The sequence below is a fragment of the Trichosurus vulpecula genome, chromosome 1, assembly GCF_011100635.1.
Source record: "Trichosurus vulpecula isolate mTriVul1 chromosome 1, mTriVul1.pri, whole genome shotgun sequence".
In the NCBI taxonomy this organism is placed as follows: Eukaryota; Metazoa; Chordata; class Mammalia; order Diprotodontia; family Phalangeridae; genus Trichosurus; species Trichosurus vulpecula.
In genome coordinates, this window is record NC_050573.1 from 370,593,485 (window position 1) to 370,620,523 (window position 27,039).

Consider the following 27,039-nt stretch of genomic DNA (forward strand, 5'->3'; position numbering starts at 1 on the left):
TTAGGGGGCAGAGCCAAGATGGCAGCTGGAAAGCAGGGACTTGCATGAGCTCCCACCCAGGTCCCTCCAAACACTTATAAAAAATGGCTCTGAACAAATTCTAGAACTGCAGAACCCACAAAATAGCAGAGGGAAGCAGGGCTCCAGCCCAGCACAGCTTGGATGGTTGCAGGTAAGGTCTATCACACGGAAATGGGAGTGGATCCAATAAGAGCACAGCATGAGCCATGCCTGGACCAACCAGGCTGGGGGCGGGCAGACAGAACAGGCCCTAGAGCCCTGAATCAGTGAGTTGTGGCAGTTACCAGACTTCTCAACCCACAAACACCAAAGACAACAGAGAAGGTGAGTGGGAAAACCTGCTGGGACAGAGTGAAAGGAGTTCACCATTTGGCCACCACCCCGGGGGACAGTAGAGGTGGTGCAATTACAGAACTACAGCTGCAGTTGCTTCCGGCCCCAGGCCCACCTGCTGGGAGGAATTAAGTGGTGGATCTGAGCGGGAGTGCAGAGCCAGCTTAGATCTGAGTCCAGTCCACATTGGTGGTTCTTGGGGGAGGAGTAGTGCTGGTGTGGCAGAACTTGCTGTGTAGCTCAGAAAACAACAGCGCAGCCCCTCAAGCTTGGGACAAAGTATTCTATACTCTACAAGCAGTCATTCCTGACAAAAAACACAAGGGTCAAATAAGTTGGCTAGTAACATGGTCAGGCAGCAAAAACGGACTCAGATTCAGACTCAGACTTTGGAATCTTTCTTTGGTGACAAAGAAGACCAAAACATACAGCCAGAAGAAGTCAACAAAGTCAAAGAGCCTACATCAAAAGCCTCCAAGAAAAACATGAACTGGTCTTAGGCCATGAAAGAGCTGAAAAAGGATTTGGAAAAGCAAGTTAGAGAAGTAGAGGAAAAACTGGGAAGAGAAATGGGAGTGATATGAGAAAACCATGAAAAACAAGTCAATGACTGCCTAAAGGAGACCCAAAAAATACTGAAGAAAATAACACCTTAAAAATAGACTAACTCAAATGGCAAAAGAGCTCCAAAAAGCCAATGAGGAGAAGAATGCCTTGAAAGGCAGAATTAGCCAAATGGAAAAGGAGGTCCAAAAGACCACTGAAGAAAATATTACCTTAAAAATGAGATTGGAGCAAGTGGACGCTAGTGACTTATGAGAAATCAAGATATTGTAAAAGACAACCAAAGGAATGAAAAAATGGAAGACAATGTGAAATATCTCGTTGGAAAAAACACCTACCTGGAAAATAGATACAGGAGAGATAATTTTAAAATTACTGGACTACCTGAAAGCCATGATCAAAAAAAGAGCCTAGATATCATCTTTCAAGAAATTATCAAGAAAACTGCCCTGATATTCTAGAGCCAGAGGGTAAAATAGAAATTGAAAGAATCCACCAATTGCCTCCTCAAAAAGATCCCAAAAAGAAAACTCCTAGGAATATTGTCTCCAAATTCCAGAGCTCCCAGATCAAGGAGAAAATACTGCAGGCAGCGAGAAAGAAAATATTTGAGTATTGGGGAAACATAATCAGGATAACACAAGATCTGGCAGCTTCTACATTAAGGGATCAAAGGGCTTGGAATATGATATTCTGGAGGTCAATGGAGCTAGGATTAAAACCAAGAATCACCTACCCAGCAAAACTGAGTATCATGCTCCAAGGCAAAATATGGATTTTCAATAAAATAGAGGACTTTCAAGCTTTCTCAGTGAAAAGACCAGAGCTGAATAGAAAATTTGACTTTCAAACACAAGAAGCATGAAAAGGTAAACAAGAAAGAGAAATCACAAGGGACTTATTAAAGTTGAACTGTTTTGTTTACATTCCTACATGGAAAGACGATGTGTATAATTCATAAGACCTCAGTATTAGGGTAGCTGAAGGGAATATACATATACATACAAACATACATACATACATACATATATATATATATATATATATATATATATATATATACATAGAGAGAGAGAGAGAGAGAGAGAGAGAGAGAGAGAGAGAGAGAGAGAGAGAAGGCACAGGCTGAGTTGAATATGAAGGGATGATATCTAAAAAAATAAAATCTGATTAAGGGATGAAAGAGGAATATATTAAGAGAGGGAGAAAGGAAGAGATAGAATGCAGTAAATTATCTCGCATAAAAGTGGCAAGAAAAAGCAGTTCTGTAGGAAGGGAAGAGGGGGCAGGTGAGGGGGAATGAGAGAATCTTGCTCTCATCAGATTTGACCTGAGGAGGGAATAACATACACACTCAATTGGGTATCTTACCCCATAGGAAAGAAGGAGGAAGGAGATAAAAAAGGGGGATGATAGAAGGGAGGGCAGATAGGGGGAGGAGGTAATCAAAAACAAATACTTTCAAAAAGGGACAGGGCCAAGGGAGAAAACTGAATAAAGGGGGATAGGATAGGAAGGAGAAAAATATAGTTAGTCTTTCACAACATGAGTATTGTGGAAGGGTTTTACATAGTGATACACATGTGGCCTATGTGGAATTGCTTGCCTTCTTAGGGAGGGTGGGTTGGGAGGGAAGAGGGGAGAGAATTTGGAACTCAAAGTTTTAAAAACAGATGTTCAAAAAAAAGTTTTTGCATTTAACTACGAAATAAGATATACAGGCAATGGGGCATAGAAATCTATCTTGCCCTACAAGAAAGTAAGGGAAAAGGGCTCGGGGGGAGTGGGGTGACAGAAGGGAGGGCTGACTGGGGAACAGGGTAACTAGAACGTATGCCATCTCGGAGTGGGGGGGGGAGGGTAGAAATGGTGAGAAAATTTGTAATTTAAACTCTTGTGAAAATCAATGCTGAAAACTAAAATAGATTAAATAAATTAAATAAATTTAAAAACAATAATTCAGGCAAGGTGGAAGGAAGCTACTCTAAATTACTGAAAAGACTTATAATGTATACATTTGAGACCCCTGGGCCAATTAAATCTGGAGTACGGTTTCAGTCCCTTTTAAGGGCTGGCCTAACTTGTGTGAGGGAGAGGAGCTTAGGATATTGCTCTCACCATATCATGTCTCCAATCTTGGGGAGTATTTTGAAGATTTTTTTTTTATAGTTAAATTTTATTATTATATATACCTCTACCCACTGGAAGGGTGGGTAGACATTAAGCTTGGACAAAGGCTTCCCACATGGACAACAACCTTCATTTCTTCTCAAGCAAAGTGTCTTGTAAAGCCCCTCAAGAGTAGAAAGTGTTTCATTCTTTGTATTTGCATCCCTAGTACCTAGCAGTCCCTGGTATGATATGTACTTAACAAATGCTGATTGATCGATGGTCCACTGAAAAGAGCAATGGACCAGGAGTCAGAAGACTAGGGTTCTAATCCCAGTTCTGCCACTAACCGCATGATCTTAGATAATTCATCTGTGTCTCAGTTTTCCTAGTTGTCAAACAGGAACAATGATAGGTGCCCCCAGTCCACTTCACAGCATCTCAGTGACGATCAAATGAACTAATAATGTGAAAATCCCCCCAAAAGATTTTGAAAGCACCAGAAGGCAATATATGCTACTCAGATGGGCTAAGGAAGGAGAAATGGTACTGGGGGCTACATAAGGCACACTTAATAGGTACCACTTTGACTTTATAAGTCATGAGGTACATGGAGCCAAAAGTAATATGAATGAAAGAAAAGAGAACAAACTCAAAATGAAGAGAAAACAAGAAACCTCTTAGGCCACCAGCACAGCATATGCTATGGTTGCACATAAAGCATCCCAAGGGTATTTATTCCCTTTACAACCACGGATAGTTTAAGGCCCTGAGACAATCTGGTTCACTGGGTCCTAGGAACCATTAACAAACAACAGTCTAATCCCATGCCATATCTGCCAAACTCAAATTCAAATTGCCAACAACTGCAGATCTAAGAGCTAGAATTTAAGGCCTGGACTTTAAAATATCATCTAGTCCTTCCATGTCTTCAATCAAGATTGCTTTAAACTTTCCACTACAGATGAGACAGGCCAGAACTATGACAGGTACCATGTAGAAAAAAAGATATCTTACTAAACCTAGTGTCATCGATAATATTCACAAAGGTCAATCCCCAGGTAAATTTTATATATAAACCCAAGAACTCTGGTACCATGACTGTCAAAACCATTTCAGGGTTAACTAGAAATTCAAGGGCTTTTTCCTTTCCCAGCCATCACCAATCTCACAAAAACTTAAAAGAAAAGATAAAATAAAAAGTACACCAAACCACAGGGTAGGCTGTGGCCTATGTTTTGAGGCCCATTTCAATTATCCTTTGTGAAAGTCAACATCTACTTTCTTTAACTGTAGGATCCTTAGAAAGTGGTCCAATCTCACCTCTGGGACCTCTGAAGTCTTCAGAAGGAGTATTTATCAATATAGCAGATAATACACACAAAGTGAGTGAAGATACAACCACAACAAAGTATGCCCTGGGAGAGGTTGTGCCATACTTTAAAAATGTACAAAATTGTTTGAAAGGGAGGGAGGGAAGGAGAGACAGTGAACAGAGACAGCATAACAACATAAAATGAACCCACATCTGTTACATCATTAAATCCCAGAGGAAAAGAAACATGGAGGCATTCCCCAAAAGAAGTGAAAAGAGAAAGTACTTCTAGAAACCTCGAAGACTCAGCAGGGCAAGTCACCAGTATCCAACAGTTTTATCTACAGATCCATTTAGTCAGTGAGAAGGCAATGATGTGAAATAAGAGGCCTGGGAGACAGGGAAGCCAAGGAATCCAAAAGGAAAAAATTCAAACCCAGGCTCCTCCCCAGGAGTGAGTTTCAGAGGAAAAAAAAATGAGCACTGTTGTTTTTTTTTTTCTTTTAGAATGACAAGGCTGGTGAAGAAGGATGAGAAAACTGGAGAACTTAAGAAGGCTTGAGGACAAAGGAGCAAGGGGAGGGGATAGGAGCACATTTTCTGGACAACATCCAACGTCCTTTCTTCCATCTCTGCCAAGTTGTCATCATCACTGCTGTTTTCTGTAGTTGTGGTGGTCCCCTTTCAGCTTTTGCTCTTCTTTTTTCCAAACAAGTGTCTGTATTTTGCATCTGGGATGATGTCTACATTGAGGGGAGAAAGGAGGAAGAAAGCGGTGCCTTGGAGTCTGATGTGGTGAAGGATCCTGGCATTCAGAGTCCGCATTTCAAGATGATGTGGTAACCGTCATTGCTTTAAGCTTTTAATGTGCTGATAACAAAACAAGATTCATCTTGGAAATTTTGCACCATCTCATTGCTCACCACTACATGGATCCCTGTTGGTCCCTGCCTGTACATTCTGTTAATATGCTGAGGGGAAATGCTGTAGAAGTTTGCAATCTTCTCAATTACCTCCAAAGTGGTCAGCTCTTCCAAAAAGATAGCATGGTACACACACAAATTGCTGTCACCACCTTCTCTCTTCTGCTGAAGATGAGACCTGTTCTGCTCCAGTTCCTGGCACACATAGATGGTCATCTTTGGCCTTACATTTCTGCCTTTGATGGCATTGAAGAGCCGGATCCCATCAGCAGGGCCACAGATTTGAACAAAATCTTCTTTGGACATTTTTAGTAAGTCAGCACCAGAGAAACTTGAGAAGAGTCTACAGAACGGAGAAAACCTATTGCGGTAAAGCCACTGTTGGGCATCTTGAATAGAAGCGGAAGGAAGGAGGTGATCATTGCTGGTAGGCAGAGGCTCCACTTGGTGAATTGGAGAACTGTTGCCATCTCCCAGGCTGAAGCTGTTTGGAGAACTGTTGTAACTCGGTGATGGGACATTGTTTACTTGGTAAGGAATATCTGGCCACAGAGAACACTCCGTGAGGATTGTAGTTTCGTAAGATGGCTGGTATTTCTCCTTCTCCTGTGCTGTTCTCTTCTCCATTTTCTCTCAATCTGTCTTCTGTTTCCGATCTGCTCCCTTTGGCTTGAACACTTTGATCTGGCAACTGCCTGAATGCAAAAGATTTTTAAATTCCAAGTATAAGACTTTATATTTATTCTCATTAAATTTTGTATGAATGTAAAAAAATAGTTGTAGTTAAAAAACTTTAGGATATCTATTTTTAAAGAAGGTCTGCTATATCAGGCCAGATGTGTCTGAGATGGTCACTATGAAATATTTGAATGTAACTTTTTTAATTTTTCATAGCATCAAATTAAGCTATTGATTAGGTTAGAGTCAGGAACCAGTATTTCTATATAAATGGAAATTAAAAAGGTAAAGACTTAGATGGCAGAAAACCATGATTAGAGGAGAAGTTTTCACACATTAGAGGGTCATCAGCACTAAGCAGAGTGCAAGGCAAATAGTAGGTGTTTAATAAATGTTTATTGATTTTATTTGATTACACCTACATATAATTGTTTCTTTTTCCTATATCAAGTGGAGGCAAGACAGGAAACAAGGAGATAAAGGGAATTCTCAAGATTCCTTTTAACTACCAAGAATATCAAGAAATCCAAAGTAAAGGTGGCCCTCTCTTTTTCTCATCAGTCCTATCAGTCTAAGAAAATATTGATAAACAGGCTATGTATGTGATGATGAAGGAATGATTATAGAATTAGGATCAACATGATGAGATGCTCATACTATAAAAACTACAAGAACTGATACTGAGAGAAAAGCTAACTTGAGTCAGTCTCTCTCTGTCTCTTTCTCTCTTTCTCTCTCTCTCTTTTTCTCTCTCTCTGTCTCTCTCTCTGTCTCTGTCTCTCTCTCTCTCTCTCTCTCTCTCTCTCTCTCTCTCTCTCTCTATCTCTCTCTTGCTTTCTCTCTGCCTATCTTTCTGACTTTGTTTCTTTCCTTTGTAGAGTTCAATTTGCAAAACTAAAATGTGCATATGATGAAATTTCATTGTACTTAAAAAAACCTGGAAATCACTTACATAAATAGAGCATTTGCAATACGAAATGTTGCTCAAAAGGCAAACTGGTAAGGTTCTTTAATTGGCTCAACTAAATTGAAATCCCTTTGAAGTCAAGGGCTATATGGATACTCCAAAAATACTTACTGTATGACTGACTGATGAATTAATTGTCTGGGGCCCAATGTGAAGACAAAACTAGATAGGCTTCTGTCAGAACCCAATTTACCACACACACTCAAAAACAAAGTTTTTCAATGAAGTTTCTTCTTTGAGAGGTAAGAATCAGTATTAATTTTAGGGTATGTCTACAATTTGTTTCCATTTTACTACCACCATTCATTTCAATATTTCCTTTTTTCAAGTTGTTTGTTAATATTCTTTTTGGTCACCTTGTGTTTTTTTCCCTATAAAAAAACCAATGGCCATGTTACAGATCCAGATGCTGGTGGCTTAGCATCTCAACCAACAACAAGCATAACATTTTGTTCTAAAGTCTCCCATGGACCACCAAAGTTACATGTTAATGAAGCAAAACCGTAGCGGAAATGCTTGACACTGACAATGAACAAAACATTCACAAAAGAGAAAGGAATATGTTGTAACATTCAGAGATATATTAACAAAACTGTGTTTCTATTCACAAGGAGAGGAGGAGAACAGATGCCAATGGAGAACAGTCTCAGTCTTTGGCCTCCATTACCCTTAGTCCAAGTGTTAGTCACAGTGGTGTAGCTTCAAGTATATCCGATGTCAGTTGCATTCTGATTGAAGGCCCAGAGCCTCTCAGGAGTCAAACATATAGAATTTTAGACACAGCTAAGGTAAGGAGACTGAGATAGCACCTATTGTAAGGTTGTACCATAATATGGACCACTGAGATGAGAATATTTTCTGAATTGCCTAAGGATTGAGAAATGAAGGTCAGGAATGCAGGAAACTTAAAATCTGTCACACAAGTAAGAAACTTGGTGGGGTCTGGAATGGGGGGAGATATATTCATATTGCCCAGCCTTTGGGTTTATTCACCTCAAGATAGACCATATCTGGGAGGGCTGGGGCTGTATCATTCCAGATAGGTTTCATCAGCTCACAACTCTCCCTCCATACCTTCACCACTCCGTGTTTTACCCTAGGCTGGTATCTACTTAGTCTATCTCTTGCCTTGTCTCTGTGGTAGTAAACCCATCTGTGTGCATATGGAGAAAACCAGCCAGCTGAGCTGAAAGGGATGTAGGGAGAAATGAGCATTGGGGAATAAAATACAAATATCTTTTCTTCCAATTGACAATACCCAGTGTTGCCAAGATACTCACAGGAAATTTTAGGAACCTAGAGAGGTTTTTCTCCTAGGACTTGCTTAACCAATCCCATGGTTTTCCTTAGTTGTAATAGTAAAAACTGCTCTATAGAGCTGTAAGAGTAACAAAACTCTTTCCTCACAGCAACCCTGTACAGTAGAGAATGCAATTATTATAATCTTTACAAATGAGGAAATTCAGTCTGAAAGACTTGCCCCAAAACACTTAGACAATAAATGGCAAAGCTAGATTTTACTCTTGCTTTCTTGTAACTGAAAGCTCTTGCCTTTATTTCACATACCCCTCGCTTCTGGGTATATCTTCACCCCTAAACTTGTTTCAGAACTCAGAAACAACTGCAGCAATTGATTATTTGAATTAGAAATAAAACAAATGGAAGAAAAACAATTGGGAGAATAAGAGAAAGATCGCAGAGAAAAGTTTGTCTTTCCCTTGGGTTCCACAATCATTAAGTATGCCAAGCCCTCCAATATGGGCACCATTGTGTTTCTGCTATAAAGGAGAAAAGTAATTGTAAACATGTTCTTTGCATTTAGGGATCTCAAAAGTTAAATATTAATAATAGTAACTTATACTCATATAGCATTTATAATTTTGCAAAATATTTTATAATCGTCTCATTTGAACCTCAGCATATTTAATATATCCCTATTTAATAGATGAAAAAGAAAACTGAAGCTCCAGGTTATTTAAGTGACTGATCCAGGGTTAAATAGCTTGCAATTGCCTGAAGCAGAATTTGACCCTAGGTCTTCCCAGTGCTTCATGTATTCTGCCCCACAGAACAACACAAGGTTACAATAAGTGCCATAGGGCAGTGATTTATTCAGACCAAACTCTTGCAACAGACAGTAGGCACAATAGGAACTCAGAGGAAAGAGAGATGTCTGGAGGCTGGAATTAACTGGAATGGCTTGAAGGATGAGATGGAACTTAACAGGTTTTAAAGAGTAGATAGGAAGTGGGTGTGTGGAGGAGTGGGAGGGTATTCAGGGTCAGGGTATAAAAAAGGACTTAAAGGCATTAAAAGTATGCAGTATCCAGGGACAATGATGAAGCAGAAGGTTAATGAAGAGAGTATCCAGATGTAAATCTGAAAAGACAGGTAGGATAAGATTGTAGAGGGCCTTGAATGCCAGGTGCAAGACATTCAATTTTGTGTTACAGGCAGTTGGGAGCCATTGGAGGATTTGAATAAACATAATTCAATGAGAAAGAGAGAGAAAGAGAGAAAGAGAGAGAGAGAGAGAGCATGTGATGTAGTTCATAGAGATTATATATGGATACATGTAGATGATAATGTCTAAATCTAGTATTTCTTTAAAATGATTTTGTCAGTCTGTGAAAACACACTGAGAGTGAGGGTGAATCCTCATCAGGCTACAAATTCCATGTTTTCATCCATACTCTGATAACACCAAGTCTTGGCAATATCCCCACAGCTGATATTACTTGAAACCTCAATTGATTTACAACTTTGCAATCTATTTGTCCCCATTTATTATCCCTCACATAAAACCAAGCATCACTGGGAAGTTGCTTCTGATGTTAGGACTCTAAAGAGTTGGACAAAGAGGAGTCTAGGCCACTAGAGTGCTTTTGGAGAGAGAATATAGTGTGAGAGATCAGCAAAGCAATAAAGGGCCTGCATGTCCCAACCTCCGTATATGAAATGCAGTTAATAATACAAAGCCTGGATGTTTTTAATAAAGGGATGGATGTGTGTAGCTGCTGTCCTTGAAGATTCTATTGCAGGCTGAGCCTTTACAATTCAGACCTTGTGGGGAAGAAAAGATACCAGTCAATGTCCCCAAAAATATGACCACTGGTAACAAATCTGCCTGGTAGCAGACCATGAAGGGATTTTTAGTGGGCCCTTCTGTCATTCCCAATTGGTCTTATTCATGAGAATTTTATATTTTCAAATCACAAAAGGGACAGACAGCACTTCTTCATTCATTTTGCAGGACATTTCAGTGGGTGCAGATTGAGAGGTGCACAAACATCAAACATGGCATTACCTGCATCCATCTCCATCAATACATCAGGAGAAATCCAAGAGTTATACCTGTTCATTTGCCCCTCACTCCCATAGCGGAAACTTTATGGATGAACACAAGAGAAAATTTAAAGGAAAGTTATGTTAGGGTATACAGCAAAATGATTATGCAGCACAGATAGAAAATAATATGATTGTTTTATGCTGATTTCACTGTACTTGGTTAGATACAGTCCTTTAAACCCTAAGCTGTTCAATTTTTAAGATGACAAAAAGATGGACTGTGTGACTCTAATTCTGACATTTAAGGCAAAAGCAGGTGCATATGATTGTTCTAACTTCAGACTGTACATGATAACATTTAAAAACAGTCATTTACCAATGTAGAAAGAAAACAGAAACAGTAAGTTTTAAGCTAGGGGAGGGTTAAGGAATGATGTTTGCACCATGAGTTAAGGGTAGTTGTTCTTTCAGTTTGGCTGTCGATTCCTCTAGCCCCACTCCTACTCCCACCCCAGACAATAGCAGAAGATAACAAATAGGACAAATAAGAATCTTTCTGGAGACTTGTGGGGTAAGACATCTGGAACAGAATCCAGCTACCCACCCTTTGGTGACTAGTCTGTGAAGTTTCTAGGAGTACCTTGTCTAGTTGCTGGTTAGAAGGACACAATAGCCCATAAATGCAGTGGGTGGTGCTTACTACAAGGATAGCCAGGGGTTGAGGAATGAATGTGGTTGAGTCACGAAAAAGAAAGTCATGAACCCCTCTACTTGGGGGATCAGAACTGTAGAAGGATGATTCCTTACCAGTATGGTATTGGAACATGGCTAGGAAATATTAGGTATAAAGTACTGGGTGGAGGAAATTGACATTTCACACTTCACCGGAAGCAGCTATCTGCTAGGTAACAGGGAGAGAGACTTCAAAAACTTCCCAGAAATAGTCTTACTGCTTCAGAACTCTAATTATTTTTGATTATGCTTTAATAAATGTACTTTAATCTACAGGTAAATGAACAATCCTTTTGGGTCCTACGAAGTAGAAAAAAAAATATTAGAATCACAATGGGATAGGGGCCTCGCCCGGAGAAATTTATTAGGTATTTTTATTTGCATCCCTAGGCAGCAATCAGACTGAGGCACTTAAAAGAAAGGCTGGTGAAGTCTTAGGACTCCTGTGAGTACTCGTATGAAAGGATTTAGCACTTACAATGCCTAGGTCCTACTCACTCCTGCACGTGAGCTGGCAGTATGGACCTTGGAGAGCCAAAGAGTGGTTTACCTAAATATAGAACTGTTCGTACCTATTCAAGAAGGAAAAAAAGTCTTGGTACTGATATAAAGTAAGCATACCTGTGGGGACAGGAGCATATCCTCCTATGCTAAGCAAACAAACCAAAACACTAAGCAAAATCTAAAAGTGAGTGAGGGGTTGCATATGGACCAAATGAGTGAGGCAATGTGGAATGATGAAGGAATAATAAATTTGGAGGCAAAGCAACTGTGTGACATTAGAAAGGTCATTTATCTCCCTAGGCTTTAGTTCATCATCTATAAACCAGCAGGACGCATCCAAAGATCTCTGACCATCCTAGAGCACGTCTGAGATATGTCACTTCTCTCATCAATTTACTCCAGTGCCTCCCTATCCTATCTAGCAACCAGTATAGGTTCTATTCTTTGGCCTTTAGAACTCTTCCCAACCTCAGCCCTTTTCTACTTTTCCTGCTTTACTAAACACTGCTACCCTCCGTATACTCTACAGTTTCAGGCAGGTAGGGAGCACAGTAGATAGAGTCACCCTCACCCCTCCCAGCCTGGAGTCAGAAAGACCTGACTTCAAAGCTGGCCTCAGATACTTACTAGCTATGTGACCTTGGGCAAGGCACTTAACCTCACTTTGTTTCATTTTCCTCATTGTAAAATGGGATAATAATAGGGCCACCTCCCAGGGTTGTTGTGACGTTAAAATGAGATAATAATTGAAAAGCGCTTAGCACTATGCATGGCATAGAGTAGACGCTATATAAATATTAGTTATTATTATTTATTGTTATTGTTATTAGTTTATCTAAACTCACCTTTCTGTTGATCTTTACACAGAAAACTTCATCTCCCATGTTAGAGCTCTTTCTTTGTGGCTGGGATATGTACCCCTCCTTTCCTCTGAGTACCTCATTCCTTTAAGACTCTATCTCTCTCATTTGATTTTTAAAGTCTTTTTTAAGCTCTTCAATGAATTCTTTTTGGGCAGGTGCCCATTTGATTACTCTTTGAGACAGAAGATTTTTTTTGCTTCAGTATCCTCCTCTGAAGATGAACCCCACTCTTCTCTGTTCCCATGGTAGCTCTTTCTTCTTTGTCTGTGCATTTTTTTTGGTAATAATTTAGTTTTTATAATCACCTCTAGTCCTGGGATATGGGGGATGCTGATCCTCTTCAGCTCTCTTCTCTGATCCTGAACTCAAATCAAGACCTCCAGACTCCTGTAAGTGCCCACAGCCAGGGGCTTTCTGCCCCACTGCTTCTGCATTCACCTGGCATGTGCTGGTTCCTTCTCACCTCGGCTCTTCGTAACACAGCTGGGTCTGGCATTCCTTGTCAACAGAGGTTCCCTAGATCTTCCCCAGGTCAGATGCCCAACTCCCATCACTGTCCCAAGGGTAAAAGTTCCTGTGGCTGGGGCAGAGGCAGCCTCTCAAACCAACTAACCCCAGGGCTTGTGGTTTCTAGTTTAAGCAGCTTGCTGCTAGTTGTTAAAGCTGACCTCTCCTGGAGGTGTTTACTGTTCACAGGAAGGAAATCTCATCCTGGGATTTTTCTTCAAGTCTTCTCTGATTGTTCTGCCCCTACTCTTATTTGTTTCAAGGCTCTGTGTTTGCCCAGAGGTGCTGTTTTATCTTCTTTGTGAAGGAAAATCTTGAGAGCTTGAAATTTTCTGCCCTGCTCCACCATCTTCCCAGAATCCTGTCCTCTCTTTTAAGACTCATATCAAGTGCCACCTTCTTAATGAGGCTTTTCCTGATGTTCCCAGCTGTTGTGGGGACAATGAAAAGAATGCCGGTTTCTGAATTAGCAGAACTAGGCTCAAACCTAATATTTTCTGCTTGCTACCTGCTTCATGTTGGGTTAGCCATTCAACTAACTGCTCTAGGTCTATTGTTCTCATCTATAAAATGTAGGGATTATATAGAAGACTTCGAGATCCTTTCTATCTCTAGGTCTAATCCTCCCTCTTTTACTAGTCACAGCTTCTCTATCTTCAAATATTCACATCTTTCTAACTTAAAGATAAAAAAAAATGCCTGACTTTATTGCCTCATTGAGTTATCATCCTAATTTTTGGTTTGGATATAGAATGTTCTTATACAACCATGTAATATTAGCCGATTGAAACATGAATCCAGAACTTCTGGCACTAGTATTATTTCTTTAAGGAAATCTCACTCTGGACTGGCACCAAGAACTCAGAACTTGACCAAGAGGGTAAATGCCAAGACTCTAAATGTTCATCTCCTTGGATTAGTAGTTGTTTACCTGTGATCAGAAAAGGAACCCAGAAAAGCAGAAGACTTGGGAGCAAGGTGATGTGCTTCTGATGCAAGTAATCATTGTGTCTGGGAATAGGAGAGAAGAATAAAAAAATCTTCCTTTTCTCTTTTGTTGGCAGTCCAAAAGAAAGCAAGTGCTGGGTCCTTGATGAGATGTTGCCGTAGTTCCTCTTATTTTTTCAGAATATATTATTTATCCCCTCCTTCTTTGTTTGAATTACCTTAATCAATGGATCCTTATTCCAATATTAATTCACCTCCCTAAGTTTTCTTCCTAATAGAAATGGTATTATTTCATCCCTTTTATAGGATTTGCCATAAATGCTCTACCTTTCCCCCCATAATGACCTTCATCCATATTATCTTTTAAAAGAGCACTGTCTCCTCCTTTGCCCACCCCAGGTTAAAATATGACTACAAACCCTTCTACTCATTATATTTCTCCACATCTTTGTTTAATAGACCTTCATCTGTGGTGACCTGTTTTGAGAAATTAACTTATGAAAGAGGAAATATGATATACTGAAATGAGTAGGGGATTTGGAATGAGGGGACTCTGACCTGAATCCTAGTTATACAACTCCTCACTACTTGATCAGACCAAAAAAAAAATACACCCAGATGGGCTTCTGTCACACCCATTTAGAAAATGAGGAAACTGAAAGGGAGGAGATATGAACTCCAAGTCTACAATGTTATGATGTTACTAACGTCTTCCCTTCTCTATTCTCTCTCTCCTCTAAGAAACTTCCTTATTTCTCTTCACAGATCACATGCATGTATACTCTTCCCTTATTTTTTCAATAACCCTCCTTACCAGATGAGGCTTATAAAAAAAACTAGTCTTGTGTCTTTCTAATATGTGCCACTTCATTCCTCTTCTGCATCTTCTCATACCATATATACTTATTTACCTTCTTTAAGTTTCTTTTGTTTGATGAATTTCCATATCGGATACCCTGCCTATCTATCATTGTCTTTTTTTTCAGTCTGAATAATTTAAGTTATTCAAACTTTCTGAGAACTCATCTATTTTATTTAATAGTTAAACTCAAATTTGTTGAATATATTACTTAGGAAGTATAAGGTAATTTCATTTGCAGTTCAGGATATCATTCAGTCTACTCCAAATAAAAATTATTAAGTGCACACTACATTCAAGACATTGTATTATTATAAATAAAAAGACAAAAATAAAATAGTACATTTGTTCAAAGACTATCATGCCACTGGTAAGAATTAGTAGATGCAGATATAAGAAAATTCAGAGGACCTATGAAACCATAAAAAACAATTTCACTTAGGAAGATAATTAACAATTGGGAGGGATTGGCTTTGTTTGGAAGATGTTACCTGAGCTATGCCTTGAAGGAAGCTAAGAATTCCATGAAGAAAAAGTGAGAAAGCATAGTTAAAATATTGGAGACCCAAATGTAACCAAGATCAGAAAGAAAGCAGCAAATTGGGGAGAAAAACTATAGAAAGTTTATCAAATAAAGGTCTTATATCTAAAATATATAAATAACTTTATCAAATCTATAATAATACAAGTCATTCACCAATTGATAAATGGTCAAAGGATATGAACAGGCAGTTTTCCAGTGAAGAAATTTAAAAAAATTAAGTGTTGTATGAGAAAATGCTCTAAATCATCATTGAATAGATAAATGGAATTTTTTTTTAAATTGAGATATCATTTTATACCTACCAGATTGGTTAAAATGATAGGAGAGGAAAGTGACAAATGTTGGAGGGGACGTGGAAAAAATGGGACAATAATTCATTGTTGGTGGAATTGTGAACTGGTCTAACCATTTTGGAGAGAAATTTGGAATTCTGCTCAAAGTGTTATTAAACTACGTATACCTTTGAACCAATAATACCACTACTTGGTCTATTTCCAAAGAGAATTAGGGAAAAAGAAAAACAATCTATAAGTTCTAAAATGTTTCTAGCAGCTCTCTTTGTGGTGGCAAAGAACTGGAAATTGCAGGGATGCCCATCAATTGAGGAATGGTTGAACAAGTTGTAGTATATGGTTGTGATGGAATACTACTGTGCAATAAGAAATGATGAGCTCAATGATTCTAGGAAAAAAATGGAAAGACGTGCATGAAATAATGAAGAGTGAAATGAACAGAACAAAGAGAACATGATATACAGTTACAGAAATATGATTTTAAGAATAAATGAATAAGTTATTTTGACTATTATAAAAATCCAAATTGTAAAGAACATATAAGAAAGAACTGATAAATAGAAGTATGTATAGAATAATTTTACATATATGTGGGTATGTATGTGTATTGATATATGCATCTACATACATTATATATATATGTGTACATATATATATATATATATATATATATATGTATACCTATTTGTGTCTAATGGTAGCCATCTCCAAGGCAAGTGAGGGGGAGGGAAGGGGAAAAAAGAAATTCACATGATAATTTTGTTGTATATTTGAAAGGAATAACAAATTGTGCATAGTAAATTTGCAGTTTCATGGGTAATCATGTTTTTATCTTACCATGTTATAGAAATGCTTGTTTATATCATAAATTAAAAATAAAATTTAATGATGAAAAAATATATTAGAGACCATTAATGAAAAGACACATTGATAGATGATGAAATGGCATGTGCAGAGAACAACTAGAAAACATGTTTAACAAGAAAGAGAATATATGACTGAAGAATAATATAAAAGGATTGTAAAAGTAGATGGAAGCCAGATTGTGAAGAACTTTGAATGCACACTGAAGAGTTTGTATATTATTTGAGAAGCACTATAGAGTTATTGAAGTTTGTGTTTGTTTGCTATGTTTTCCTTTAGTAGAGAAGACAGTTATTTAGTGAGATCTGTATTTTAATATGGCTAATATGGCAGCTGAATTAAGTATTGATTGAAAAAGAAATAATCTATAAAGAAAAATTATGAATAGTTGGTGGAAAGGTGATGGGGTCCTTAAATAGAGTAGTGACTATATAAATAGAGAGAAGGCAATAAATGTGAGAGATATATTGACATTTAGATTTATAAAACTTGGTGATTGTTGCATATCAGTGCTGGATCGGTGGAGAAGAATCAAGTGAAGATCAGTGGAGAAGAGTCAGGAATAATTCTAACCTTGGGAACCTGGGTGACAAATGCATTATATGGTGGTACTATCAACATAAATAAGAAATTTGACAAAGGAAAGAATTTGAATGAAAATAAATTAATTAAATTTTGGGCATAGTGAATTTGAGGTTATAATTAGATATCCTCATTGTCATCTTATAACAGCATACCTCTTGATATCTACAAGAACTCCTCCTGTCTCTATGAATTGTTTTTTTTTTGTTTAGTGTTGAAGCTCCATAACTTGGTGATGTTATTTCTCTGTAAATTGAACTTTGGGTTCATCTCTACTGACATGCTGAGAATTTTATTGCATTGTTAATTTTCCTCTGTTTCTGATCCTTCTAGATACTTTTCTTATGTGATTTCATGAACTACAGCATTCAGAATTTTTGCTTCATTGTGCTTTTCTGGAAAACCAATCATTATCAGATTGTCTTATTTCATTCTAGTTTCCATGTCATTTGCTATTAATTGTAGAAGATTCTAGTACTTCTTCCAATTTGTTGCCTTTTGATTTTGCTTTCATATTACTTATTATATCTTTCCATTTTGCCCCTGCCATTCTCTTTTGCTGGGCATCTATTACTTTCTTAAAACTCTCAAAATTCTATTATGAACAATCATTTCTTACTACCAAATCTTTAAGAATTCTAATTTTGTTTTGCATGCCTTTTAAAAAAAATCATTTATTAAGCCTTTAAGCTACTCTTTAGGTTCTTTAAGTTGCTGCCATACCATTGCTGGCAATCTAGTTTCATTTATCCCAAAATTATATATATCCCTCTTTCTTTCTGTAGATTTCTTCTCACATTCTTTTATCTCCATAATATTTCTTTATTTTGTTATGAGGTCTTTTCTTTTTTGCCTTATTTATTTGTTCAGAATTTCTGGTGCTTCATCTGTAGAGTTTTTCTTGTAAGACCCTTTTGCACATAGCATTAGCATTCTCCAAATTTAATCAAACCTTACTACATGCCCAATCCACCTTCATTTGTGGTCACAAATATTTTGATGAAATCTTCAACACTACTTTTCATGTGTAAATCATTGCTGCTAATATATTTCAGCCTGCTTATAGCCAGCATGCACCTGGGTTTTGCCCTTTACATCACCTGAAATCTCAATTCTTCTGAGATCATAGTGTTCCATTCAATATTTCATAAGTCCTTTCTAAGGTCTATAATTGGTCCCACTAGTGTGGGCATTCTCTTTAACAAGGCATATTTCAACCCACAGACAACCTTCTCATCTTACACAATTCGTGTCTATGTTCTCCCATTGATTCTCTATGGAGAATCTATCCAAAATGCTGGAGCTCTTTGCCTAGGCCCCTGAACAGTTTATATGTATAAACAGAGCAATGGGGTTGTCTGTATATCAACTATCATCCTGATCACTGAGTGACTAGCCCATCTTATTTTAGCATTATACACATCCTGAAGAAGTACTTTTTATGTTTACTATTTCTCATTTCTTGGCATCAATAGCAGATTTAAATAGGTTATATTGAAGCTGTTGCGATTATTCACAATATCTCATTCTCCCCACTTTAACCTTTCTTCTAATTTGATGTTGATTTTTATCTTTGTTCTAATTATTTGATGTCCTCACTGCAAAAGGTCAGCTGATCCAGATATAACTCAAACATCAATAAGCAGTAATTACTTCTTTGTTAAGACAGAGTAAATTCATTATTTGTAATGTTTAGTATTCACTAATCCCATCCCTATGCAACTTCTGTAAGAATATGTTCATGATATATAAAGATGAAACTTCTGATTATTTTGCAAGCTTTCTTTTGCAAGTCTATAATAGAAGAATTTTGTTGTTAAAAATACGGGGTTTATGGCAGCAAAAAGCATGGGATTATTGAAATATCTGCATGATTAAAATATGATCTATAAAATTTCGGATCCTGCTCATTATCTATCTGAAATACCTGCCCAAATTGTAAAATACTGTGAAATTGACAATGTACAAGACTTGAAATGTGATTACCCTCCTGCATTCTGTCCTAGTTAGACCTCATCTGGTATATGGTGCTCAGTTTGAGGTGATGTATTTTGGGAAGGAAATTAAGAACTAAAAAAACATCCAGTGAAGAATTATCAGGATGATGAAGGGCCTTAAGATCATGCCCTATGAGAATCATTTGAAGCAAGTTTAACCTAGTGAAAAGAAAACTCAGGTAGGACATGATACCTGCCTTCAAGGATTTAAAGGGTTGTCAGGAAGATAAAAGATAAAAGACTTGTTCTGCCTGACACCAGAGGGCGGACAAACTTCAATGGGTAGATGTTGCAGAGGCAGACTTCACCTTGATGGGAGGAAAGGCTGTCAAATAATTAAGAGCTATCGCAAAGTGTAATGGGCTGTCTTGGTAGATAGTAGATCTTAGCTAAATATTTTCAAGCAAAAGAGGATGACAACTTGTCACATAGGGTGTAGAAAGTCCTTTTTTTGTTCAGGTACAGTTTGGACTAGATGGCCTCTGAGTTCCAGTCCAAGTTTGAGATTCTGTGATATTCTCTGCCTTTCACTTGCTATCATGGCCAGTGGTAATTTATATGACACCATTTTTAAAATATCCTAACTTTTGAAATTCATAATATCAAAAAGTTCTGCCAAGCAGTTAAAGAATCCTTAAATAAAATGTGATGTGTGAATGTATGGGAACATTACTAAGCCATAAGGAATGACAAATATGAAGAATTCAAAGGCTTATGGAAAGACACAGAAAGTGATGCAGGGTGATGAAAGTAAAACAAAAAGAATAATATACCCAATTTCAATAGTATAAATGAAGTAAATGTTACCCAATGAAACTCATTGCAAATACAGTGGATAACATTGCCACTGATTTATTCAAGTTAAAGAACATATCCCTCCTTTGTTTTAATGGATGGCAAACTATAAAAGTCACCTCATATCACTGATAATCATCATACCAATATCAATTCTAATCACTATTTTATGATATTTTTTGCTTAATTCCTCCCCCACACCCCAAGGCTAATATAATTTTGAAATGTAATTGTGAGTTACATGGGGTTTGTGTACTGTGTCAAAACATTTTTTTAAAGACTATAATTTACTATGAAATGGCGATAACTGAGGCAGCTAGGTGACACCGTGTATAGAGAGACAGGCCTGGAGTAAGGAAGACTCATCTTCTTGAGAGCAAATCTAGTCTCATACCCTTACTAGCTGGGTGACCCTGGGGAAGTCACTTAACTCCCTTTGCTTCAGTTTCCTCATCTGTAAAATGAGCTGGAGAAGGCAATGGCAAAACACTTTAGTATCTTTGCTAAGAAAATCCCAAATGGGGTCACAAAGAGTTGGACACAACTGATAAATGACTGAACAACTACAACAACCAACAACTCGAGTATTCTTAGAGTGAGAGAGCATATCTCTTAAATGTGGTGGTTTCACTTTCAACAGACTTTGGTGACAGTAACAACTCTCAAACGAGTAAGGGGGGGGCCAATACATACAGAAATAATGGAACAGAAAAAAGCATGATAAGAACGAAAGACAAGTAGCAATCCCTTGTTTACGCTACATCAAAGGAAGCAAAGAAATAATTTCTCACTCAGTGAATAGAGGAGTGTTGGGGATCCTACATTATGAAATTGAATCATTTGGACTTAGTCTTGAAGGACAGAATATGACTATAACAATTAGATATTAGGGGAGTTGTGCCTTTAAGACCTAGGTAATGAAATGAACTAAACTATGGAGCCAGGAAAACTTTAATATGTATGTGAGATAAATAACTTATTTCAGCATATCACTAAAGTAAGAGAATAGTAGCATCATATTAAACTGGAGAGGTAGGAGGTTATTGTTGTATGTTTGTCCTTCATTTTCCAAGAGGACCATGACACCAGGGAGATGATGACATGACCTGCAGTTGACTTTGATTTGAGGGAGGGTGGTACAAGGTCACCAGCCTCACTTTCTCCTCCAGAACCATCTGGGTCCAGTGGCCTGATAGTCACCAGGATGACTGGAGATGGCCCAGGATGCAATGGGAGACCCTGGCCCCTTTTAGGCCAAAGGCTTTTCAGGTTCTCACTTTGAGTTAGGTAACGCCCATTCAGTGAATAGGCCTCCTTAAGAAGTGAGTCAAGGGATGGCCCCTTTAATTAGAAAAAAAAAATCAAACTGGGAGGGGAAGACCCTCAGTGTTGCTGTTCCAAAGAGAAACAGTTACCATTGACATTCACTCTAAGCCAGGAGGGCCTAAAATATAACCATTAAGTGGAGCTTTGGGAAGGACTTATTGTGGTCCAATCTATGAGCTTCAGAGTGAACCGGGTTTAAGCTTGAAGAGGTAGGAGGATAAGAGAATGGAGGAGGGGAAGGGATTTTAATGACAAGATGAGAGATATAAACAGATCTGTGAATAAGGAAGATTATTAATCAGGGAGGGAGGGCAAGGTGGAGATTAGACATAGACAGATCAGTTATGAGACCATTTTTAACAGGTCAAACATGTAATAACAAGGACTTGTACAAGAAGAATACCAATTAAAATAGAAAGTATGAATGCAAAACATATTTTAGAGCAAAAGTCAATGGAATTTGCCAACATATTTAATATGGTAACGGGGTATAGGAACTGGACCTATGATTTCACTGGTATCAGGATCTCTGAGGTGAGGAAACTCCTTCTACCAATGCAGGTCAGCACCTTCTCTATAATTATAGTTCTAGAAAGTCACCTTGAACATTGAAAGGATAAGAAGTGATTTCACTGAGGCTAATGTAACCAATATGTGTCAGAATTTGGACTTGAATTCAGGTCTTCCTGACCTCGAGTTTACCTCTCTTGCCACCCATTCAACACTGCTCCTGGAGGGTTGTGAAAAGCAAAAAAATAATAATAATAACAACATGATGATTTTTGAGCATGGTCAGCTGTTAGATCATGATGTTATGATAAATATTAGGTATGTCAGAAAGAATAGCCCTTTGACACAGACACTCCTAAAAAAAAAGGAGAAAATATTCCAGAACATGTTTTCAAGAATGACAATATTTTTAATATTGTAAAAAGCAGGCTTATCATTATCAACTTCACCATTCAATGCCTCTGTGGCCAAGGTCTCAGATAATCATAACCTAATGCACAAATCTTCTCCGTGGCCATAGAAAATACAGCTGGACAAAGAAGGCAAGCTACCTTGGAGCATCCGAATGTAATGCTCTACCACAAAGAGTCTGTCTGTCTGTCTGTCTGTCTTCTTCACTGATTGCTAGTCAACAGTACAATTGGTCAGCTTTTAGACACCTACAAAAACAACAACCTCTTCAGACATCACTAGTATAGCCTTTGCTATGACAACTGGCACCAGCTACTGCCTTCCTACCTCAATACATTTCAAGACATTAGGCACTATTCTAAATTAATGGAATTGATTGGAACAATAAAAACATCTAAGTGAATATTAATTAAATTTTAAAAATCTGAGCTTTAAGTGAACAATTTATGAAGTTATACAGTTCTTCAAATGAACCTGTCATTGCTTAATATATCTATGAATATCCTATTGGAATTACTTTCAGAGTCTATGGCATTTGATCTTGAATACCTTTAGGGTGGTAAATCCTTGAAGGTGCATTTGTCTTTTAGAAATAGCCAAAATTATTTGAGCAAAGTGGATAATACTATTTCTCCTCAAAAGAGGTAATGTGGCTGTTTTATTTTTTTAAAAATTCATGGCTCTTAAACTGACTTTGAAATCAGTTCCTAAAGAGGAGCTTCAGAAATGTAACAAGAACTGGCAACACCTTTGAAAAAAAGTACCCTCAAATGTGAGCTCTGAAAAGAACATTGTCATGTCTGAAATCTGGTCATTGTGGTTTTCAGTTTGTTTTGGAAGAAGGTGGTAAGGAATTAATCACGTTGCCTAATAGTCATACCTCCAATAGCCAGATGAAGCAAGGTGAAGAGCAGCTTTCCCATGGCTCACCTGTAGGAAGCTTGGGGAATCTGAGCTGCAGCGTGAATAACACATGAGTGATGACCGCAGAAGACAAGAAGGCTACTGCTTTGATAAATGCCCCAAGGGCCTGCAAAATGGCAGTGCTTGGAGGCATGTGCCAAATCATGTTTGGCTTTGGCCCTGTAACTTGTGATTCTGTCAAGGACTCATCACATCAATTGGTGAGAAAATGGATTACTGTCATTCTTCAAGGCCCAGCACATCATTCCCCATTGATTGGCATGCCAAATCCTTCACAAAGTAATGAGTCAGGGACGATTCAAATCATCATCGAACTGTCAGCTTGATTGCATAGCCCTCTATCAATGGGATTAAACTGGTGTGGCATCCAAAATGTAATGAAAGGCATTACTTGACTTGAAAAGTTGACAGAAAGACAGGGATGCAGGACCTGGGAGACCTAGACCCATAGGAAACAAAAAAATAGCAGGGGAAATTTAGAGAAATTGGGTGATTGTTGACACAAATGCTTTTATTTTTGTACCAGGTACTGTGGTAAAAAGGAATCATAAGGGACACGCTAAGTAAGCAAAGTGAACATGTAACCCAACTCCTTCCTTTTACAAATGAGAAAACTAAGGCCTAGAAAAGTGAGAGAAATTACACCAGGTTATATAGTTAGTAGTAGGAGAGCCAAGGATAGGACCTAGGTCACCTGAGTTCCAAACTAGTACTTACACTACAAAAAGCAGCAATTCTTATGCAATTTAAGTTGCCGTTACCTTGCTGTAGATACAGACATTGGAAATAGAATCTGTTTCTTAGTTTTCAGTGGATAGATTGATTTAACATTTTATATATGCTTAGAATTCTATTTTCAAACTGTTCCATTCTTTTCCTACTCATAGACCATTCTACTCTAACATTATTCCATTATCAGCTGGGGATTTTCTCTTAAGTGTTCTTTTCAATTGGTACATATAGTTTTATTTTAATCCATATGCACATCATGACCCCCACTCTACCCCCCCACCCTGATCCAACAACACGTTATTGAAGTTTCATTGATAAGTATTGAATTTGTTTCTATTTTTTTTCTACCACAAACATGCTTCTATGATTATTTTGGTATATGTAGGACTTTGCTTTTTTTCTGGACTTTCTGGATCCAGGTCCTTTGCCCTGGCAAATGGTTCAACATCAGAAAGGGATAAAGTTTTGTCAATAGAGAGGACATTAAAGATGATGCCCATAGATTATATGCCACTATAAATCCAAGGAAACCCACTTATACCACACACCACCAAAACTGAGAAAGGAAGAATAATCAGATGATTATAGCCACCTTTGTGATTGCTGGTAAGTAGCACAGTATATTTTTTTCTAAATTTATGTTAGAAAATGAAAAAAAATGAGGATTATAAGTTTCACATTTCCTAATAGGGCTTTCAGGGGAAAAAAAGTACTTTTTAAGCCTTCAAAGTGCCATATAAATACAGATTATTTAATACTCCCCCATCTGTATTAATACAATAGTGTAGTCGATTAACCATTAACCTCTGGAGCTCAAAGTAAAAAAAAAATACTTATCTTCTTACAATTGACCTCTTTTATTTATTTTAAATTTTGATTTATTTTTTATTTCTTTTTGTGTTTATATGAACTTCATTTCCAAATTTATCCCTCACTGCTCCCCTACCCAGAAAAAACATTCCTTGTGACAAAGTATAAAAAAAGAAAGCAAGGAGAAAATAAGTTCAGAAAAGCTAACAAGGAAAGCAAGGCTGCAAGAATATTCAATATTCCATACCCATAGAACCCACCACCTCTGCAAAGAAGAGAAGATACATTCTCTTATCTGTTAGCCAGGAACAAGTTTAGAAAGACTGACCTCTTTTAGAAGAAGAGTTTGGGGAAAGAGTAAAGCAACCCTGCCAACTTGTTGGATTCTGATTTCTTGAGGGATTTTTCTGTGATTTATATGCTGTATACACTTAGATGATTGGAAGACTCTGCTTTTATTTCCCTATACCCAAGGCTGGATTATGAGCTTTGGACTGCATAAGACTTATTTTAAAAGTACCTGAATTGTTATAAGGTTCTACAGAAATATTTTCTTAAGAACACAGCTTAATAATAACAATATTAACAACACCCAAAGAATGTTTGATCACTTCTTTCACTAGTGTGTACTATGTCCACTTATGTACACTATGCCCTTAGTATATAGGCATCATGACTTCCCATGGCCTGGAATAGTGATCACATAGTGACTAACCCTCCAGGGTGAATCTCTAGACATTTAACTCAAGAAATCCTTAGAAAACACAGATAGACGGACAGACACACAGACACACACACGCACACACACATACACACATACACACATGCACACACAGACTCCATCAGTAGGTCTCTATTCTAAGCCTTCTAAACTTAGTAGACCCTACCAGGATTAGTGATCTGTTGGCATAGAGTCAATTCCATGCCATCAAAACATATTCCAATGGGACTTTTTGTGTAAATGACTCAATTTCATTTTATTTGCTGTAGAAGAAAAGAAGTCCTGAAAATACTGAATCTTTTCAGCCTCTTAGCTCCTGTTGGAACTTGCACTCCTCTGACACAAGTTTTGAATAAGCATAATAAACTTCTCAAAATTAATTACAAAATCCATGTACTTTAAAGAGCTAGTACAAAGAAATTCTTGGTTGAAGACCAGGTAACTCTCAAATGGGCTAATATCTCATCAAATGATTCTCCTTGTTGTGTTCCCTAAGATAGATGCCCTTGACTCTTGGAGTTTTTCCCACTACTTATCCAGAATATCTTTCTGCCTCTCTTAAGCCTACGCACTTCCAAGCAAAACTTAATGTTATCTCTTCACTGTTGTACTCATGTACATGACAAAATCAGCACCTTCTTATGGATTGTCCTGTTCTCTCATAGCTGGCTATCTTATTCAATATCATTGTGCTTATTTATTGCTTCATATTTGTTTAGGTTCTCTAACTAGTTTATAAACTTTATTTGGACAGGTATTTTTGCAATTTATTCTTCTTTTGACCCATAAATGTCACACGGATTGTGGAATACATAGCACGTATCCATGGGGAACAAGTCAATGGAATTCAGAGCTCAAAGCACTTTAGAGATGATAGAGTCTTGTAACAACAATGTGGTTTGCTGCTACTGTGGCTGCGTAAAGCCAATAACACCAGCACACAGGAAGGGCTGGCAACACAGGTTCTTTAATCTGCTTTTCTAAGGAAAGCAACTTTAAGGGGTTAACAATCTCAGTTTAATTAAACATACATATATCATTTACTTAATTCAGGGGGAAAAGATCAGCCCCCTGAACTTCAAGGCAAATACAAACAGAAATTACAAACATCAACAGACAGACCTTGTCTGATTAAGTCACAGTTCATACTTAAGAGGGAAGCACCAGCATCTATCTGTCTGGGTTACAAAGCCAGGAGGCAGTTACAACGGCTTGCCCAGAGTCTCAACACTCCTTCCATGAGTGAGCCCCAAAAGTCAAATGCCAAGCTTCCCTCAATTATATCCTGTTCAGAGCTCTGACCTCACCCAGGCTGGGTGTGTGGAAGTTCCCCATCCCCAACATCTGCATCACATACTGACCCCTCATTGCCTCAATGCTGTGAAATAGCTAAGAAATACTCAAAAACAAAGAGCAAAAGGTTTCCCACCCATTCAAACAAAAGGGAGACTTGATAGTCTTAGCATTCCAAAAGGGAAGAACAGAGAAAAGTCTGATTGCCTTAACAAGTCCATACTTTTCCTTTTAGAATTATGAAATTTAAGGCACATAGTTTAAGTGATTTGCTCAGTAGCATAGGTGGAATTTTGGTCTTTTGATTCTAAGTATTTTTTTACTACATCTTCGATTTAGTGTTTCAGAGTATAATTTTGGTTATAGTCAGGTTTTAAAGCCTGTATTTTGAAAGAAATGTCTGAAGGTAGCAGGAATGTTATAGTGAGCCCAAGTTTTATTAGCTATACTAAATATCTCAGTACCAAGCACGTAAGAAAGGGAATGCCACCTTTAAAGGCACAGTTGAAGTAGACTAGGTTGCCTGCACCGCTACAACTATTTCAGAAAGCCGTTTCAAATTATATAACATGGCTATTGTGTCCATCCTCTTTAACCAGGATATCCATTAATAATCATACCCCAAG

General features: G+C 37.8%; 1 pseudogene; it reads right to left on the reverse strand.

Annotated features, from left to right (window-relative positions):
* Nucleotides 1-5,154: 5,154 nt before the first annotated feature.
* LOC118838579 lies at nt 5,155-5,988 on the reverse strand (annotated as a pseudogene).
* Nucleotides 5,989-27,039: the final 21,051 nt, after the last annotated feature.